Here is a 20815-nt window from a genome sequence, read left to right on the forward strand (position 1 = left end):
ATATAGCAAGATATGCCAGTTTTAACACATTAAGTAAAAATGAACGAATGGTGAAAGATTAAACAAAGCTAATCACACATTTATTTCACCAGAAATAAAACTTGAGCTTAAAAAACAGCCATCAAGCTTCACCTCATGTTACTCCACACGAAAGATGCTCAATCATGCTCATGTTGATCATTTGATCACCTTGAATGGAAATCAATTTATGGGTTACTGTGAAAGTATGTGAATTACCTGAAGCATGTTTTGAGAACATAGTCCTGACTCTTGTTCTGACTCAACCTAGGTTGTATGTTGTGTTTTGTAATTAATAAATTTGGATGGTTAGATTACAGGCTTTACTTGTGTATTTGTTTGAAATTGTCCAAAGCTAGCTAACTCTCCCCCAGATGGAAGACAAGTCCTCATACATTGATACGGTACACAATCAGCTGACTAGATACAGTTAGTGTATTTGTTGTTGTCAGTCAGATTTTCAAAATTTTGCATACAGCTTTGCATGTAACATCGGTTTTTAAAATTTAAAAACAATAAAATGAAATCAAACTGTGCTTTTGTTTCACTTCAACTTTGCTTGCATTGTAGAACTGATTCATGAATCACTTTGTTCCAGAAGTCAGATCTCTGTATTGATGTTCTCTCCCTCCCTTATGCCTCGTCTCCACAACAACAGCAAATATAAACACATGTTTAACGTTTAACGCACACAGTTTGATGAGAACATTTTGGTTACTGGTTATCTGGAGACTGCCAGACTTGATAATGTACGTTTCCAGATATTGCACCATACAGAGTTAATCAGAACTCAGGGTTGAATAATAATAAGTTCTTCCCTTGTAGTCTTGGACTGCCTGCTTGAGTATATTTTAACATTTATTAGCCCTGGGACTGTTATCAAAGCATACAAGCTTTTTTTTTCATTGTATCCTTGTTGACCTCATTACTGCACACACTGACCTGTGGGAGCTTCCCTGTAGACTTACAGTCTTTTAATGTCAGCTGACTGAAGCAGCAAGGAGTTCATTGTCCTGCTCAAAGGCATATCAATACCAGTAATGTAACAAGGGCAAGCTTATGGTTACATGTCCTTCGATTAAACCTTTAAGGTTTCTCACAGCACAGATTGTGTAAATGTATGCCCAGATATATTTGTGTTGTACACAGTGATTGCTACAGAAGTGTTGTTTTCCAGTTTGAAAATAAGATGTTATGAATAAAACATTTCAGATGATTGATGTATTGTGTGTTTGCAGGCCATAGGGTACAGTGCAGGGCCAATGCAGCTGCCATTTTCACCAGAAGTCTCTCTCATTGAATGCAAAAAAGCTTATCAGGTCTTCACCACATCCAGTAGATGTGAAATTTTGAATGTATGCTTTGGGTCATTGAATCTTGCCTTAATCTCAATCATTTTTTTTTTGATTACTGAATTCATAGATGGGTCAAGAGAAAGTATCCTGTCCTCATGTGAGGATGCACTGACACCGCCACTGTTCTGAACACTGAGGTCATGTCATTTCTGCTTCATTTTTTATTTCTTCTGGTCGGTTCTTCTTTCTGTGTGTCAACAACATCGCTTGAATAGTGACTCCCATTGCTGTACTGACTGTTGATTGCGGATAATTTCATTCTTAACAAAATGGATTTGGCATGGAAAGCTCTATGCAGTACGAAGAGAAGAAATGCCACAAAGAAAAGCTTGTGTAGCACAAGAAATATAATAGTTTCTGTAAGCTTCTTCCATGAAGGTCTCCCTGGTTATGTTCAGCAGTCCATTGATGGGGTGATTGAAAATTTTAATGAAATAGAAAGTGAGAATTCATGAGTAGAAATCAACAGTTTGTCTACATTTATAAACATTGCAGAGCATACACAGAAACCTGACCTGTCGTGTCATAGGGCGTAAAGCTCTATTGGACTCTGTTAGATAAAGCTCGGAGGACACTCCAGCCACTGAGAATGATAACCCATACAGAATTCAACTCAGTGGGTGATATCACACAGAGGAGTTTTCCCCAGGTGAGGAAACACTGCCTCTTTAACAGAGATTTCCACTGAGAAATATTTCACAGGGGAGAAAAATGCTTGTATTTTTCCCCCCAGTTTCAGGTTTAAAACAATTGCCAAATAGCACAAGCTGGTTTTTAGTGATTGCCAGCTAACACAGGGTTACAAAGAAGAGGTGTCAATTCCAGAGCCTTGCTGAGGTATTTGTACCCCCCACCAGCCTAATTGATGTCAAACATACGCCACATCTTGGTAGAGGTGCTGACATAATGGTATTGTTTGCTATACAACAAGTCTTAAAGGTCTTTCTGGCAGAATTGAAATGCTGGCATTGGCAATGACAAGAACCTGCAGTCATGCCTTTGTGCTTGTTCAGTCTCAGACGGTGTATGTGGGGCTATTTTTAGGTGAATCTTGTACACAAATGTAAGGTCTATGAAGTAAGTACTCAGAGGTGATAAACCTGTACTGGGGAAAATTTGGCCTTCTCCATGTATTATAATTTGCAACACTTTGTTCTTGTTACGTTTGTTCCTTTTGGGTGTCATATTCTGATATTACACACTGCCTTGTTAGATTGCATCTTCAATGCATTTTACTGCTTTGTAGTGCCGCCCTGCAGCGTAAAGCACATTGTTATGCAAAACATTGTGTCATTAGACAAAAGGAAATGTATACACCTGCCGTCAGACAGCTGATCCTGAGGTCTAGCATGAATGGTCTGTTAGGTGATGAGGATATGTTTTAGAAAGGTTGACAGAGGTGGTCAGTCAAATGTGTCTTGGGCTTTTGATTCTGTCCACTCTACCAAATGAACTTGTGATCAGAAGAATGAAAACCATAAGGTTTGTGCAGAATGCAATGAGATGATATTTGCAGGGCTGCCCCTCACCAAAGACTTTTAGAGACTATTTCACTAGTAGATGTTAGTTCAAGCCTTCAGTCGACTAGTCATTTAGTGGTTAAGTGGAACATATCACTATTTTCCAAGCCACCACAGCTGTCCTGTTTGTAAGACAAATTCCACAAAACACACAACCTCAACTAAATAACCAATGAAAACTCTGACTCTTCCCATCGACCAGCTGTTTGGCAGGCTGTTTAGAGGCCTTGATCTTTGGTTGCATTAAAGTAAATTCGGTGTGGGCATGTGGGCTTGATGACTGGTGTGAGCCACGTAAAATGACTTGATGATTGGAGACAAGTCTGTTTTTAAAATAGAATGAATTTCAGTTTTGATTTCTGTAACGTGAGCTTGTCTGAACCCTAAGAACCAAACCTGTTTTTTATTTATTTATTATTTTATAAAAATCATTCTGTCTCTCTTTGATCCTTTAATCATCACTTAATTTCTTCTCCACCTTTTTATGCAATGTTAACACTGACAAATTGTTTAAAGGGTTTTTTTTCCCATTTGCTTGAGTAGGTGTGTACTGCAGTAGCAATACATTGTCTCATTAAACAGAATTTGTGATGTTTAGGTTTATCTACTCCCTGTTGTTCCTATTTGTGATATTTAGTCTCGCCTCACATAACCTCCCCATGTATCCTCTGATTGGTTGAGGAACTGTTGAATGTTTTCAACCGAAGTGATCCTTTATTTTTCACCTATACTGAAAATAATGGTTTATGCACAGTGAAAAATTGAAGTATGCCTGCAAAAAGGTAGTGATCTCTAGACAGTGTAGTGTGTATGTATGCTTGATTATTATTTGACAAAGAGTGGAGTTTGTGTGATCACTATTCAGTCTTTTTATCTGTTTAATCGCTTCCGTGTTTGTGACCAACTAACTGGACAAACATGAAATTTGGCATACGCATTCCCACTATCAACATCAGGATAGCTGGTTATTTTAGTGACAGTTTTAACAAAATTGGTTGACTATAAGTTTTTTGTTTTATCTTAACTTGCCATAAATCCTGTCCTCCATGGCACACAGCTACCTGTCCTTATCTTACCAAAGGATGAAGAAACACAACGAGGAAGCAAAAAAGTAAAGTGCTCAGTGGAACTTTATTTGGAAGAATATCTACTGACTAATGAAGACAATCCAACAGAAAGTTGTTCCGATGGCAACTGAGAAAACCCATTGTTAACCAGTCCTCGCTGTCAACCCTTTTCCAAGCCTTCATCATCCCTGCAAGTTGTCTGTGATGGCTGCATCTCCTCCTGTTCCAAGGACAAGCTTCAGCATGCTGTTTGTACTGCTGAGTGGATCAGACGCCCGTTCTTCAGGCAGCTGAACGATATAAGTCAAGGAGGGCAGTATTCTAAATGGTGTTTCAGAAGCTTGTGGCCTAACAAGAATAAAATTCTGTGAAGTAAAATTTAAAGACATTTACTGCAGGAACTGGTGGGTAGTTTCATACAAACTGTTGGTCCTTGATTGCCACACACTCTTTGAAGATTCTTGTTGGAGTTGCCATTGTGTGTTGTGTCCTCACTTGTTGAACTTTAGTATCTTGTTCGGAGACAACCTTAACAGATGCACCCATTTATCTCTTCACTCTGAATTGCCTCTAGACATACATTCATACAGCTCAGAATAGCTAGTATGTAGACAGACAATGTATTCGTAATGCCTTGTATATTATATCTTTTTAGTCTTCATCTGTCTCTCTTAGGGAATTTTTTAAATTCATTTATTTATTTATTTGTTTTTATACTGTGTGGTGAAAACATGTCTTTCTAATGCAGGGTAGACTAGTCGGACTGTGGATAAGAACTAGTTTATAAGCATATGATATATGTCATTAGAGGTTAAAGTGTGTCTTGTTAAAAGAAAGTAATAATCGATGTAAAACCTAAATGATTTTGACAATTAACTTCAATCTTACTGTATGTGTGAGCACTCAGTTGGCATGCGGTATAAATTTTCTCACTCTCTCTCTCATTTATTACTTTTTCCTCCAGTTAGTGACTATGATGTCTCTACTTTGTTCATTATTCTTCTTTATTGAAAACTGGACTGTGCGTAGTGTGAGTACATCGTACACATGCTGCATTTATCCATGTCGAGGTATACCATTTACTGTGTGTACCATTCTGTTATTCCTGTGTACCTTTGTCGAGGATCGAAAATATTTCTGTACATCGTCAAACATAAAATCGTTTGCTTTGCTTGTCATGACTTTGTGCCCATTTTTCTTAGAAATGTGGGTAGGCCAGATTGTCATGAAGCCACTTTGTTTAGCACTGTGTATGTGAGGCCATTTTCATCTTGGGACATGAGAAGAATTTCCGCTTCATTGGGCACACCTGGTTCTGTAAAATGGCCTCATATTCCTCAGTCAGTACACAACCATTTAGAACAGTTTTCAGATCTAATGAGTCCCACAAGATGGCGAACCACGTTACAACAGATTTGACCCCATGTTTACTTGCTGTCAACAAAGTAAGCCAGATCATTGTGTTGTTTTTCTTTCTCCAAGGGTGAACATGTGAATGACAGCCCAACAGACCATGGCAAAGTGCACTGGACCGGTCTGGAGGTCTTTTGGCTGTCCTCTAGTGCTTATGACATTGTCCTTTCTCTTAGCATCTCAGAGACAAGTTGTTAAACTCTTGATCATAATCATCTGTCTGCATCTACACTGTAAGAGTGAATCTATTCCAGATGGAGGATTAGTACTTTATTTAGATAGTGTAGTGTAGTGGTGCAACTTGATAAACTTTGTAAGTGTAACTCTGACCTCTCAGCCAATCCAGCCAAAACCTGGACAGTGATTACCTATAGGGCGCTTTTACACAGTTATATTAACTTTAAACATTTAAGTCACTTGATGGTAAGTTGATCACTAAGCTATTTGAACTCTTGAATGAAAGCGGGGCCACTTAAATTTGAACCACAACTCCATTGTTCAGACAGATTGTTCATAAAATCCCAAATAAATAACAATCAAGATCTGTCACATAAAAGGTTCCCTGTGGAGTTTTTCACCTGTAGTTAGCACTGGAGATTTTTTTTTTTTAAATGTTTTGCCTTATGTTTATCTCATCCACATGCCTAAGGGTGCAAACACACCTGTGCATACAGATAAGGCAATACAGTAGTTTAATATTATTCCACTGATTTGCAGGTAACAATGACGCACCAAGATACGCTGCAGTGCACCAGTAAAGATGAGGAAGAAGACGACTGTTGGCAAGTAAACAACTATTTCTAAATATGTTGACGAGTAAGATGAGTAAGACACTGCATTTTCTCTTCATCTAAAAAAAATGTGTCTGCTGTGTGCACATTGTGAATGTGTACATTGGATGATTTTTACTTGTTCATAGTGGGTGTGTGTTTATGTATGTGTCTGCTCACATGCAAAAGTGTGAGTGATTCAGAATGAAAGTTGAATGCAGTGTGAGTCAAGCAGAGCTGAGTTAAGATCCCATCTCGGTGGGCTATGTCCGTACTGGTAGAGGCCTGTCCTTCAGGCCAGGTCCTATTGAATTTCCACAGGTGTCATATCTATAGATTATTTTCTTTCTGCATGAAAACGTGAATTGTGACGTACAGGATAGAATGAAAAGGAGCTATTCTTTGCTGCAGTTTGTTATTTGCTATCATTTCATGTTGCTGTTAATGTTCTGTCGCTGTATAGATCTGTGATTTGGATTGGGTTGACAAATTCTTGGGTCTGTTTGGACTGGATCTGACTGTCATCTGGTCTTATTTCTGACTCCTGAACCTGCAGCTGCGTCTTTGTCAGTAACTGATCAGTTAAATTGTTAAATTTCTTAGAAAAGAACCTTTAAAGATCTATCAACCTCCCCATCCTTACTTTCCATCATAGCAGCTATTGTGGAAGTGTTGAATTGCAATTGTGTGGCAGCCTAGTGTCGTGCATAAAAAAAAATAATTTCACACCAGATATCACTTGAAAATGTAGCCTACGACAGTGTTGTAGGTACAGCATGTTGTTGTTTTTTTCTGGCACTGTATCAAATAAGACTATATAACAGCTATTAAAACTTGTCACAGTGACACCCCCAAATCACTTATCCCACACTGGGCTTGAGTATTTAGCTACCTAAGCTCCCATGACTATAGAACATAATTATAGGTACACACAAACAAACATAAGTACGCACTCAAACACACACACACACTTCCTCACAGGGGGGAAAGAGAAGAGGATGCACTTAGACATTTCACACACACCACTGGAATGCACAGAGAAAACAGCTACTCAGAGCCCAGATGGTCTTTTCTTTCCACTTTCCCTGTCCTCATTAAATATCAAGTATCTCAGGGAGCAATAACACACAAGGACATACACACATAAGTACATACACACACTCACTCTCTTTCTTATATATGTCATTGAGATTTAAATCTGTTATACGCTTTCACACATAATCAGCTTTTTAATGATCAGTGCAGAAATCACAGTCCCTTAGCACATGTGTGCATGCACGCACACGCACACCCACAGCCACACACACACACACACACGTGTGGTGTAACTATGGCTTCAGTAAGTCTCAGGCCTGCAGCTCAGTGCCCTGTCATTCCCTGCTTTCCTTGTGAAATGTTTCGCCTGGTTTCAAGGCAATTACACATGAATTCATGTGAAAAAGCATAAAAAGCCAGAAATAAATTACTCCAGAAGGCAATAGGAACCACACCCTGATGTTTTGGCTGTGGCTTAGAAATTTGAACAGTGGCAATTGAGCTGTTAGAGAAATTAAAGAGGCTTAAAATCTGAATAATAATTATTTCAGGGATTCGTGATATCGGAACAGCTCAGTAGGCATGAGAAGACCTGCGAAATGGCCTTTTTGAAACAGCAGAGATAATGAGTTCTGAAATTCACAGTTTCTGATGTATTAGCTGACTAAAACAAGCTGATCGCTTAAACCCTGTATGAACATTTAAATATGAAACTGATAACACCAAAGTGCTTTAGAGGACAGTTAGAGAGGGTGCACACTTATAAACCTGACAATTGCTAAGGCTTTTCATGAGCAAGACATGTTAGTCATGTTAGTCTCCAAGAATATGGAGACTAACTTGGTGAAGTTTTCATTTTCACTAATTAGATCATATTGGAAGTATAGTTAAGAGAAAGTTAAAAACATTGATGAGTTCCATCGTTGTTTTTCTTAATTCCAAAAATGTTACATTGCAAGAAGTTTACATAATTGAAACACAAAATTTATGCAACCTTCTGCTTATTTCGTTGAAGCAACTCCTAGTTCTTGCATAGGAGTAGATGGAAAAGAAGCGTTCATTCACATTTTCTTTTGTTAATTTTCTAGAAGATTTGTGATACATTTGGATGAAACATTTTCTGACAGTTCATCTAAGATGAGGTATTTCTGTTTTTCTGTATTTCTGTCTCTGTCTTCAAGTTGTGTCTGACTGACGGGCTAATGTTGCCACCCGTTGCCACTTTTTAGGAACACTTTTATACTAATTTCCAGCAGAGATACAATTTGAGTTTGTGAATACCTGACTTTGAACACGTTACCTGGGGTAGAATGTCCACACTTTAATGATAAATTTCCTGGAAATCATATCCAACAATTACAATCCTGATTCACAGAGATTCTCATGCTGGAAAGACTGAATCAGTGGTCTGTGCAAGGCTCCTGAATTAGATGTTGGATTTTCTTCTTTTTTCTCTCTCTCTCTTTCAGCATCAAAAGTGCTCAAGACCAGCTCATCTTTCACAACCCCGATTCATTTTTTTTTGATGACTGACACATTTGTTCCGCTTTAAACTGCACAGCATCAACATTGAGAAGTTTTGTGCATCACTTACAGATAAACGCCTCAAAGCAGAAATCACCAATAAATTTCAGTACGTGCCAGTTAAAAATACAGTAGTCTGTGTCCATCTGCCTCGCTGTCGGTTTAGCGGACCAAACTGTGCACAAGCCACAATTAAAAACACCACCCACCGTTTCAGCTTGGATAAAAGACAGCACAATTACTGTACTACATGTATTAGATGAGGTTGGTAGATCTGCTACCTCCATGACTGTACTATGCCAACCCTCCATTTTAGGCCAGAATAACAATATGGGGGCATTGGAAAGCTCACTACCAGTTTAGAAATAATCACCCTGCCAGTATGTTTTCCCTCGAACTTGGCACAGAGTAGCAGAGCAGCTATAATCGGCACTCAACAAATACAGTCATGGTTGGTCACACCGTGTTTGATATTAAGCTATATCACTAAAAAGTGGCAGGAATATGAAAACATCATGTGGCGCTCAGAGTAAATCTGATCTAAGTCCTGACAGCTGGAGGGAATATATTGTGTTTGACTGATATGCTTCCAAGGAAAGGTCACCTGACACTGAGGCTCCTCATCAGAGGCTGTTACATCGGATCTTTGTCATCAAATGTGATAATTTTCATGGATGTTTTAGATGGGAAGAATGCGATTTTTACATACACAGTAGACGTCCACGGCTTTGAGAGGCCAGCATGAAATGGCTATCGGACAGCTCAGTAAAGCGAATATACAGATGCCAGCGTGAGGACAGCAATGCAGCAAAATGTTATTAAATGTGACTGAGGTGGCGTAGTCCAGATGTTGCACAGTAGATAGAGCTGCTTTCTTTATTGTTTCTGCTGGGGGATTCGTATTGAATATATAGAACTTGATTACCTGGGGACCCTTTTGGTGCATGGCACTGAATCAGAAAAGGAGCAGCGCTTTCTGTGGCTCAGTGAAATGCAGCACCTTGTTTGGTATTTATCTGTGCGTCTGCCTTCAGCTGTATGTCTTTCCCCTTTCAGAAATGATGCAATGAAACACTACTGTGTTGTAAGTTAAATTAAGATGACCTTTTGTCTTATATTGCAGTGATTCCCAACAGCTGATTCACAACCGATTCACAACCGCTTCACCCAATCGGCGCTCTGGGCGGGCGCCATGTGGTGGCGGGTGGAGCGGCCAACTGATCCAAACATTTTTGCCCGATGGCACACCATGCGATCTTTCTTATGTTAAAGATGTGCCGCGATTCAAAACAGTTTGGGAAACACTGTTATATTGGACATTGGTGTTCCATGTTGTCCACTACCGGGGTTATACGTTTTTCTTTGACTACTGAAAAAAATTATTTTCTTCTTGGAGTTAACAACAAATAAAATAATTTAAAAAATTTAATGAGTACTTTAAATGTGAAAACATTTTTTGAATTTGTATTCATCAAAAGTAATCTTTAGCTCAGCTTTAATACAGAAATTCTGCATCAGCTCCAGCTATTGGACAAGTGCAGGGGGAAAAGCATAGCAGTTTTGTCCATTTTTAACCAAGTTACTGAACATGAGATGAAGTTGTTTGTGACGACTCTTGTTCTTTCTTATTGGGGCCAATGTGTGATTTTTGTACACCCTGCTTGTTCCACTGCCAAAATGAAACAAGGTGTACAGGCAACTCAAGTGCTGTCTTACATTCATATGACACGCTCTGCTCTGTGCAATGTATCTGTATGTACAATGTTGTCTTTCCACCAGGACGGTAGAGTAAAGCCCTCATGCTCCAATGAACTGTTTGCGCCGTTGTGCTTGCTGCAGCACTGCTCACCTCAAAGCTGTGCTGTGCTTGCTGTCATCACTTTCTGCTGCTGCTCGCTGGTGATGCTTTTCGTCGCATTTCATAAGCCCCACCTTCTCAACAACAGGTTCTCTGAGCTGTACTTGTTGTGTGTGCATGGTAGCAATGAGTTCAGTGCCTCGGGTCCAAATATCAACTTTTAGCGTATTTTCAATTCACGAGTTTACACACTGAAGTTGAGTAAGCACCGGTCAACACAGAAGAGATAGCTAAAGGCTGTCAAACTTGTACCGATACTCTTTAACTCTATTGAAGAAGGTTTGAGTCCGTGACCAAAATGCCCCCACCCCCCTCCTCTCTGTCTGCGATGTCTCATTAATGTGAAGCAGCCTCCAGGTGTTGTCCCTCTGTCACACTTTGCCTTGTTATCTCCCCTCTTAATTGACCTGTGCTCGTTATCTCCTCTAAATTGAGGACCTCTAAACCAGTGTTTAACGAGGAGGGGAAGAAAGAACAGAGGAGAGGTGTTGTGGGTTTGACCTACAGCATCGTATCTCCCTGGGGGACTTTGGAGTGATCTCACACACACACGCACACACACACACACACCCACCCACACAAGCTACATGCACACATTTATATGCAAAGACAACGATTTTAGACATTTACACACACAGTGACACATAGTGGCACAGACACACTCAGCACCACACACAGATGTGTAATTATGCATGGGTCAAGTCAGATCCTTGCCTGTCAAAGGTAGGAAACAAGAGGTCACACTCTGAGAGACAGAATGAGAACACAGATAAGAAGCAAAGGAAAGGGAAGAAGATTGAGGGAGGAAAAATAGAACCTACAACACGATACAGAGGCAGTAAAGAAGACGGATACAGAATGGCAAATGGGAGACAGACGAGCAAATTGTGAATTAATTGTAATGAGTAAACACAAAATGACTTTGTGTGCTTCAGTTAGCCACATGGTAGTCAGATGTCATTTACATCACATCTGAACATTTTCAGCTGAAAATTACTGTAAACTACAAGCCAGTGTGTTCATCTGTCATTTAATAGTACTTTGATTTTCAGAGACATCCTGTTTTGTTCACATCGCTGCCATCCAATACAGTCGCAGTCGCAAGCAGCAAATCAAAGGGTTGGTTCTTTACAAGGCAGAGCTGTGTGTTAGGCATGTTTGTTTGTGCTTTTCATTTTCTAATGAGAATCAGTCACAGCAAATGCAATGACCTGCAGTGCTTGGTACAGTTCAGCCACACGTGTGCACATCAGGAGTATAAAAAGACTGGAGTTATTAACGTGGGAAAGTTAACGACATAAGTGTTGCATGAAGTGTAGACATGATGCTGCCGATTTGTGATCTACTTCTCCTACTTCTGTAATTATGTTGTTGATATGCTGTTAAGAGATTAAAGTACATCTGATAGTGATGTTAAAACCAAAAAAAGAAAATAGCAAATCGTAATTACTTCCCAAATTGCAATCTTAGATCCAAAACGATGTGTCCCACTGTGTGTCGGGTATCCGTGTGGATGTGCAAGTGTGATAAGTATTGTGTTTCTTTGATTGCTCCCTCTCTTACACTGTGCTCCATGGCAATCACTTTTACAGCTCAGTTGGCATCTGATTATCTCTCTCTCACACACAGAAATACAAATACAGAAATACTCACAGATACACACACACACTGCATTATTTGCATACCGTTTCCATCTTGAAATTGTTATTTTGGTAATCAGACAGACGGAGAGGAAACATAATTATGGAACTGGCTTCCACTTAGTAACAGCAAGGCTTTTTGAGTGCATGTGCATGTGCATGTGTGTATGCGATAAGTGCCATGTTTCATCTTCAAAATTGTGTAGCACAAATGTCAGAACGCACTGGGTAAACAAAAATCACAGCTCACGTTGGAAGTTAACCTTGGAAAACACACATGAAGCCAGCCTGTTTCTACAGGTGGAACTGCTCAGGTTAGTTTGAAGGAATGGCTTTCTTCAACAGGACACAAGCTGTTTGCACATGATTAAAATTTCAGGCCATGCACATTGGTTCACTTAATGTTTAATATTTGGCTTTTTATGGCAGTTTCCAGATATGCTAGAAATCTCAACCAGTCCTAATTATATTTGTTATGTACCATATAATTTGTTGGTAGTTCATAGTGACTGTCAGTATTAAAGGTGGTGCCTGTTTGACAGACAACTTTGAGAACACATTTTTTTGGTGTTGTAACCAAATATGATCTTCCTATTTGTAGTGTTAATGCAGCATCGTAACTTCAAATGACCCCAACTTGGCAACTATCACTTCCTCCAGGAAATGCACAACACCATAGTTCTTCTTCCACTGATGGATTCATTCATCCATCTCATTTTGCAATCCTTGACATTGAAGCGGAGTAAAACTTCAACTTCTCCTGCTCAAGGCTTTTCATGCATGTCTCAGTGGTTCCCAGAATTATTACAAATCAAATCAAACAAAAGTACAGATAATGCATGTAAACAAATATCAAATTATGACATAAATAATGACATGGCAGTTACAGTAACTTTTAAATTGGACTGATTTGAAACTGGTCATAATGTACTGATGGATGGTCCATCTGTGTGAAATATATGCAATAATGGGTGTTGAAGTACTGTGTAAAATTTCAGAGAAATGGGTCATTGGAATTAGTTTTGCCTATGGATTTAAAATTGATGTCAAAAGATTCATTTGGCAAACAAGTCAGCCAGTATAATTACTCTCCTGTCAGTGTTCATGTTTTGAGAATCAGTTTGCAATGCCCTGCACTGGCTTGTTTTTCCACACCAGTCGAAAGAAAAAATAATTGATTAAGCACAAGAAAGCATGTTGACCTGTTTATACACTTCCTGTATTTATTTATTAAGGTTGTTGTAGTTTTTGTAATTATCACAAAACATAATGTATTATGCTTTTTGGCAAGTTAAAATTCCTTTGAAATTAAAAGAGTATCTTCTTTTTTGTACCAAGTATGATCATAATTTACCATGTTTCTACATAAATAGAATCTGATAAAATAATGCATCTGCACATTAAAATCTGAGCTGTTGGTATTTGAAAATTGCACTATTAATATTTCTGTTAACAGAAAACTTTATTTATATCTAAAATCATTTAGCCTTCTTTTTACACTGAATTACAGGTAGTGCTTAGTATACATACACGCTTGTGTATTTTTGTGGCTTTGCACTTCTGAGCTCTAATATTTCATGGTTCATTCTTTCCCAAGGTAAATGTTCACTTCGCTGACAATATAAGTAATAAATAGGAAAGTATGAGAGGTGATATGTGCTGCAAGTACACACACACACACACACACACACACACACACACACACACACACACACACACACACACACCCCGACATGTTGAAAGGACAAAAAAAACCATTCCAGACTCTTTTGATGATGCAGCAAAAACTGTAATTGATAAAAGGCTGGCGAATAATATGCTCACTCACACACACACACACACACACACACACACACACACAATGATACACGTTTTATCTCTTAAGTGTGTGGTGTGATTATGGCTTTGGTTATTTGCTCTCAGTGACAGTCGTGATGGACCAATTACAATGTAGTCCCCTCTTCTCACACCTCCATCCCTCTCCTCACCTCTTCCTTCCTCTCTTTCTCCTCTCCTCTTCACTCCTGTCTCCTTCCTTCTCTCCTCCCTGGATTTGACAAGGAGACAACAATATCTGTTGTGTGTCCCACTGACCATTTGGTGAAATGCTCTGCCGCCGTCCCACAACCCCCCGCACCACCGCACCACCATCTCTGTGTCTCTATCCCATCGCCCTGCTCCTTCGCTCTGCATCTCTGGGCCATTTGTTGAATAATTCAGTATATCTTTCATTCAACCATTTGGTAAATATAATCTTTCTGTCATTTACTGAATGATTTGTGCAATATCCATTTGCCAACACTACCTCGTAATCATCTCTTCTTCTCCGTTTCTCTCTCTCTGCCTCTGTCTCTCTGTCTGTTTCCCTCTCCAGCCTTTTCTCTGTTGCTTAACAAATAATTTCTACTGCCTCTCTGTTGTTTGTTGTTGAATAGTCATGTATCAAGGATATGCGTGTACATCCATAGACAATTTTCTGCAGTGGTGATGGGGAAATCTATTACACCCTTGATTGTGTGTGTGTGTGTGTGTGTGAGAGAGAGAGAGAGAGAGATAGAGAGAGGTTAGGGGACTAGATATTTATTTTGCAGAGCACTGACTGAAAGCTGACGAGGAGTGATTGTGTCTGGCGGGTTGTGTTTGTCTGAATGTGTACATTTGTGTGCCTGTGTGTGTGTGTGGGGGCACGCACATCTGCCAGTATTTTATTCACAATATTGGTCAAAAAGTATGAATTGAAACGGAGAGTGAGTGCGGTAATATGGCCTGTGTTTAAATTGTAGATGATTGGATTTGCTTTGAATTCAAGTGAAGTAAATGCAACATGTAACAGTGTGTGTCTTTTAGCTGAATGAAATTTCAGACTCTGGTATGCCGTGAACAGTAATTTGATACAAAAGAGTTTATTTTCTCTTGGTAATGGTTGGCAGTTGAGCACTGAGAGACTGTGCTGTCTATTGAAAATATAAAATTGTAAGTTCTTTCAGTAAAGCCATTGTTGTGATGGACACAAACAGTATGTAATAATATATTCTGTTCTCAATACGCTTTGGAACATCTAGTTCTCACCAAGTGAAATGGAGATGATAAAATACAATATTATCAGAATATAATTGATGTGGAGTTGTCTGTATCACTGCGTATTTTCCAGAAAGTTGAAAAACAGCATCATTAGCAACAGTCACACTTTGTAAGATGATGTATGTTAGCATTAAAAGTGGACATGCAACACACTGCAATGCAAGGAGCATGAGGTAGACACGAGTGAAAAATGTATTTAACACTGCTGATTACATCCAAGCAAGTAGACACAGCATGCGGTTGGTTCCTTTCTCTGACTTGAAAGTGTTGATGTTTACATCCTGAGTGTTTGAGGTGACAGCAAGCTGATCCCATGGCCCTGAATAATGTATCGAGAACCTTTCCAGTACAACAAAGTTCAATATTGGATTCAGGGTCTGAGGTCATCTGCTGTCTTTAAAAAAAACTGAGGGCTGTGCCTGAAGGGACATATTGTTCCAAGGCTCTCATCATTTGAATTGTAGATCACATGGAAATCACAGGCAGTGCGCATGGAATTTTAAAGCACACACACAAACATACAGCCATGTTAATAATAAATTATTCACTCTAATGACACATTCTGTAAGCTCAATATCTCTCTGAAGTGTTTAATTCTATTATTCTGTTTAGAAGTGTCAATCATAAGCTCAGCTGGCACTTCCAAATAGCTTGTCTTATCTGAACAAAAGTAGAAACAAAGACAAAAGTATTTGATTTCCAGTGATCTAAAATATATATATATATATAAAAAATGGACTCTCACATTTAAGAAACTGGAAGCAGAAAACGTTTTTGTTCAATAAATTGGTCAATCAAAAGTCAGTCAGTCTGTTGACTGAATAACTGCCAAATAACTCCACCTCTTAATATTACATTAAATCGTACATTTGTTCACAGCAGCTTGTTCAACGCAAACCCTGGTTGGTCAGTATGACATGTGATGTGTTCTTGCAAACAAATTTTAACTGATTCACATGTGCGAATGTGAATGTTCTCCCACGAGGGACTGCAGCATGACAAATCTGAAAACACACAACTTGTCAACACTGCTGTGTGGTGTGTGTTGAAACATGCTGCACATATGTAAAAGGATGAGAGTGAATGCAGAGCAACTTGTATCTGTCATGTGGAACAGGCCTGTTTATGGGTGGTCATGTCGCACGCACGCCTGAGTAATTTACATGGAATATGGCACCATGCACCGCCAACAAGGGTGTCACATGGGACGCCTGGTGAATCAGTCCCAGTGCTCAAGTGTTATTCTCCTCTGCACTCATTTCCATCTTTCTTTCTTTTTTTTTTTTTTTTGTGTGTATGTATATGTGTGTATGTGTATGTGTGTGTATGAATATATTGGTCATGTCAAGAAGTCCCACTGGAATGCAAACAAGCCAAAATATCTGTGCATGAAGCATATCGAACTGTCTGAATGCTCTTCTGTCCGTGTGTCGTGCTGAAACATGGAGGTTTTGCAGCAGAAGTCTTAACGTGCGAGTCTCCACAGGTTAAGACACACGCCAGGTACTTATCATGTCGAGAGTCTCCCAGCTAGTGTCTCTCTCTCATTAAGAGCACGACAGTGAGGTGTCGAGCTGTGTTGCCTCATTATGAGGATGGCTGAGAATGGACTTGAATGTTGATTCACAAATGAGTTCAGATTCTGTCTAGTTACACTCTGCACGTAAAGAAAAAAGAGAAAAAGATGAGGAAGAGAACATCCAGAAAGCAGGGGAAACCAGACTTGGTATTCGCATGTCGTGGTATTGTCAAAGTTCACTTTTTCTCTTGCTTTTGCTGGGAGCTTTTGCTGTCATAAGATTCTCTTTTGTTCAGTATGGAAAGGATTCATTCACACCTGCTGCAAATTGCAGACATGAGTAAGCTGTTTCTATGTGTATGTATTTCCTATGGAGGTCACTACGCTGCCTAACAATTTGTAGAAAATCTTGTTTCAGGTTTTGCAAATATGAGGACTCAAATTTCAGAATTCGTAAAGCATTTATTTCATTCCTCACATACAGTATTTGAGTCCACTGTCTGCTTTTATTGCAGCTTGCACTCTTGCAATGATCCTATGAGTTTCTGAAAAGTGTGAGAATTCACATTATGCAAGCAGTCTCTCTCAGCACATCGCAGAGAGTCTTGTGATGTTACAGTGGCTTTCACCTTTTGCCTTTTCAAATATTCCCAAAGATGTTTGGCGAGGCTGACGTCTGGTGACTGTGAAGGCAGAAAGTCATGGATGTCAGTACTCCTTTGCTCTTCCTTGGACTTCAAACAGACCGGGCACAGCATCACTGCATGTTTAGGGCCATTGTCCTGCTGAAAAATGAATCCTTTTTCGCACAATTTCAAGTCCGAAAGGGATGGCATGCCTCTGAAGAACAGAGTGCTTCTTTCCTTTGGTCAGTGTGTAGTTCATCCTGTGCGAGTCATTGGTTCCTGAAAAGGCAAATGTCCCGAAACCTGAATTTTTCCACCGTATTTGACTGTAGGCTTCATGCCATGTTGCATTAACTCTCATGTGGTGATAGGTCAGCCTGCCCTTACTTTGGATGAACATGTCTTGATCTGTGAAAATCCAGAGCAGTGTGGGTTATTCTGCCACTGCAAGTTTCAGTTTAGCTGCATTTTGATCGGATGGTTTAAAACAAGTCAGCTCTGAACTGCTCTTGTTAGATTATTACAATAAAATGAAAGCTATTTTCAGATGAAATCCTAATCTGTTTTTAATTATTGGCAGTTGCAGCAATACATTTTCTCAATAGTTATATTAAATTAGTGAGTATGTGGAAATAAGCACATCTGATGTGATTTGAAGTATTTATATTTTATGGTTATTGATCATGGTAGACTTGAACAGCCTTGTATTTAGGTCTAAGTTAAAACTTCTTGATATTGAATCCTGATAAAGTTTATGTACTGGACTGGATCTGGACTGGAGCCACATAACATAAATAAACATGACTAGAGTTAGTTATCAATTAGCAGTTTTTGGCTTGCACTTAACTTGCCCTTTTCCACAAAAATTTTTTAGTGCTGTAGGAGAGGAAAGCAGATGTTGAAAGTGGATGTCCTTGAGAAAAGACGAAGAGAGGAGTGGACGAGTCAATGACGACAGTGCTCATTATCCAAAAGTGTAACATAAGGGAAACAGTGCGATCAATTTATCAAGTATCTGTCAAACAAGCAGAGCACAGATTTGCAGAACTGTGACATCTTGGGCTACTCTGCCTGCAGTAACCTGCTGCCCATCATAGTTTTACACATGCATGCAGAATTAGGCTAAAGTGCTGACAGTGAACTTGTGACTCACGTTATCCTTAAAGCTGAAGAAATTATTAACAAATTGGTAATTCAACATTAATTATATGGAAGTGGTTTGAATATCTCAAAAGCGTTGAAGCCCAGATTAAGATGGTCTACAGAATATTCCCTTCAGCTGTGCCAACCAACGCGGGAAACACAGCAAATCTCTTCCATCACTTGAAAAGTCAACATACCAGCAACCAAGTGAGCCAAGGCAAGCAGACTGTGGCCGATAAAGGCAGATAAGGCAACTTTGTCAATTTGTACTTTAAGATTTACATTATTTTATGTTCAACTGCACTCAAAACTCTAATGAGTCTGTTGGTTTCTTTTGTCCTGAGTCGTCGTCAGAATACTCTTCAAACTGGTAGAACTATTAAATTGTATATTGTGATTAATATTGATATTATATGCAAAAACACCATATTGTGATAATATTTTTTTTTTGCCATTTTGCCCGTCCCTAACTGAATGTGTGTGGTACACAGTTCTTACAGTGTTATTGTCTGGAAATAATGTCTAATACAGTATTATAAAACATGTCTTTGAATCAGAATCTGCCCCTAACAGAATAGACATTATTTTTGCCAGCTGTAATTAGGTTTGATAGGTTTTTGGAACAGAGAAATTGAATAACTAACCGTTGCCCGTGTCATTGTAATACAAATACCAACTAATTTCAGATGATCATCTGCCTCTGTCCATGTATTCTCGCTCAACTTTTCAAAGAACAAAAAGTGGTGACTGCTAACAGTCTAACACTCCCACACAGTGTCATTATGTGTTCCCATAGATGTCTCTCTTAAATGTACTTTTGGCTAAAAATATAGTGACAGAAGTACAAAAAAATATTCCCAAGAAAATCATTGTTCTAAGAGCGAATCAGGACACATAATTCTGAGGTTGCTGAGAATCTTTAGCCAGTAACATAAATATAGTTAGTAATATAAATGTAGTATAAGTCATGATGCTGATATGTTTCTGGTATACAGAAGATGTTGCAGCAATTGTCAGTTATCTGAGCATTTTATTCTTAAAATGCCAGCAGTGCTGGTCATGTTTCCAGTATGATCAATGAATGAATACACCTGATGACACAGAAAACGTAAAATACTGCTAAAGCCTGAGAAATAGATCCCAGCTATTCCTTACACAGGTACTCCAAGATCAGCCACCAGCTGCTGTAAATAATTTGATCGGTGGTTTTCGATAAAGGCTGATCAGATGAATCTATCAGATAAACATGCTAGCCAGTTTATCTGTACGGTGCTGAAATGCCAGAGCGTACTCCAGGGCTTGAAGTGTGTCCTGCCATCCCCGACGGAGTCCTTTTAACCAACCAGGCCACAAAAATGTCTTTCTGATGAGCAGACTCTCCGCTTAGCAAATGACATCCTGAACCTTACTGTAAAGTGGCTGTTATTTTGTTTTTGCCTGATTTAATAAAAATAATGATAATATAACAAATAATGGATCCCCTACTGTTTAAAATATATGCATGTTTCTGAAACATTGTGATGACCAACGATCTCATCTGCTGCTAGATAGGAGAGATAATTCCACTAAACAGAGAAAGAGCGGGTTGGAGGAAGGTGTTGGCATCGTATGAACTCAGTATTGGAGAAAAGAAAAAAATAGAGCTTTTTTTAGCATGTGTGTCTGAGGGAGAGAAAAGGAAGGAAAAACAAGTTGTCTCTTGTCCGAAATGTCGACAGTTTAATATTACATCCATATCTCACCTTTCTTTCCTTTGGCAAGTGTGGGACTGTGTGTCTGTGTGTGTGTGTGTGTAAGAGAGAATGTGCTTTTTAACATTACATGCTCAGTAAGGTGTGTGTGTGTGCATTTGAAAACCCATCTCAAGCTTTTTCAGCCAGTAAATCTTGTTACAAAGTGTATGTGTGTGTGTTTGTGTGCATGAGCTTCTTTATCTACTAGTATGAAGGGGTTTGTGCAGACCTTTTCTACAAGGCGTGCATGAGCTTCTTTATCTACTGGTATGATAGGGTTTGTGCAGATCTTTTCTATAAGGCATACTTACAAACATCCCGAGATCAAAGTAACTTACTATCAAATAAAAATGAACCGCAGTAGGGTAAAATCAGTGGTTTTCAACCTAGCGGGCTGGTCCCTTCAGGGGGTCACCACATGCTTGTTGCGGGTTGCAAGAATATTTAAGGACATGAGAAGACATCTTCTCTTTGCTCTTGTCTTCTCTCTCTTTTTTTTTATGTTGTTTGTTT

General features: G+C 39.1%; 1 long non-coding RNA gene across 1 annotated transcript in view; it reads left to right on the plus strand.

Annotated features, from left to right (window-relative positions):
- Positions 1–19468, plus strand: part of LOC124075154 — a 33908-nt gene extending 14440 nt beyond the window's left edge. Inside the window, exons 2-3 of the long non-coding RNA XR_006845964.1 lie at positions 6091–6159; positions 18301–19468. This is a non-coding gene — a long non-coding RNA (uncharacterized LOC124075154). The remainder of the gene's footprint in view (positions 1–6090; positions 6160–18300) is intronic.
- The last annotated feature ends 1347 nt before the right edge of the window (positions 19469–20815 follow it).

Source organism: Scatophagus argus, chromosome 17 (assembly GCF_020382885.2).
Source record: "Scatophagus argus isolate fScaArg1 chromosome 17, fScaArg1.pri, whole genome shotgun sequence".
Classification (NCBI taxonomy): Eukaryota; Metazoa; Chordata; class Actinopteri; family Scatophagidae; genus Scatophagus; species Scatophagus argus.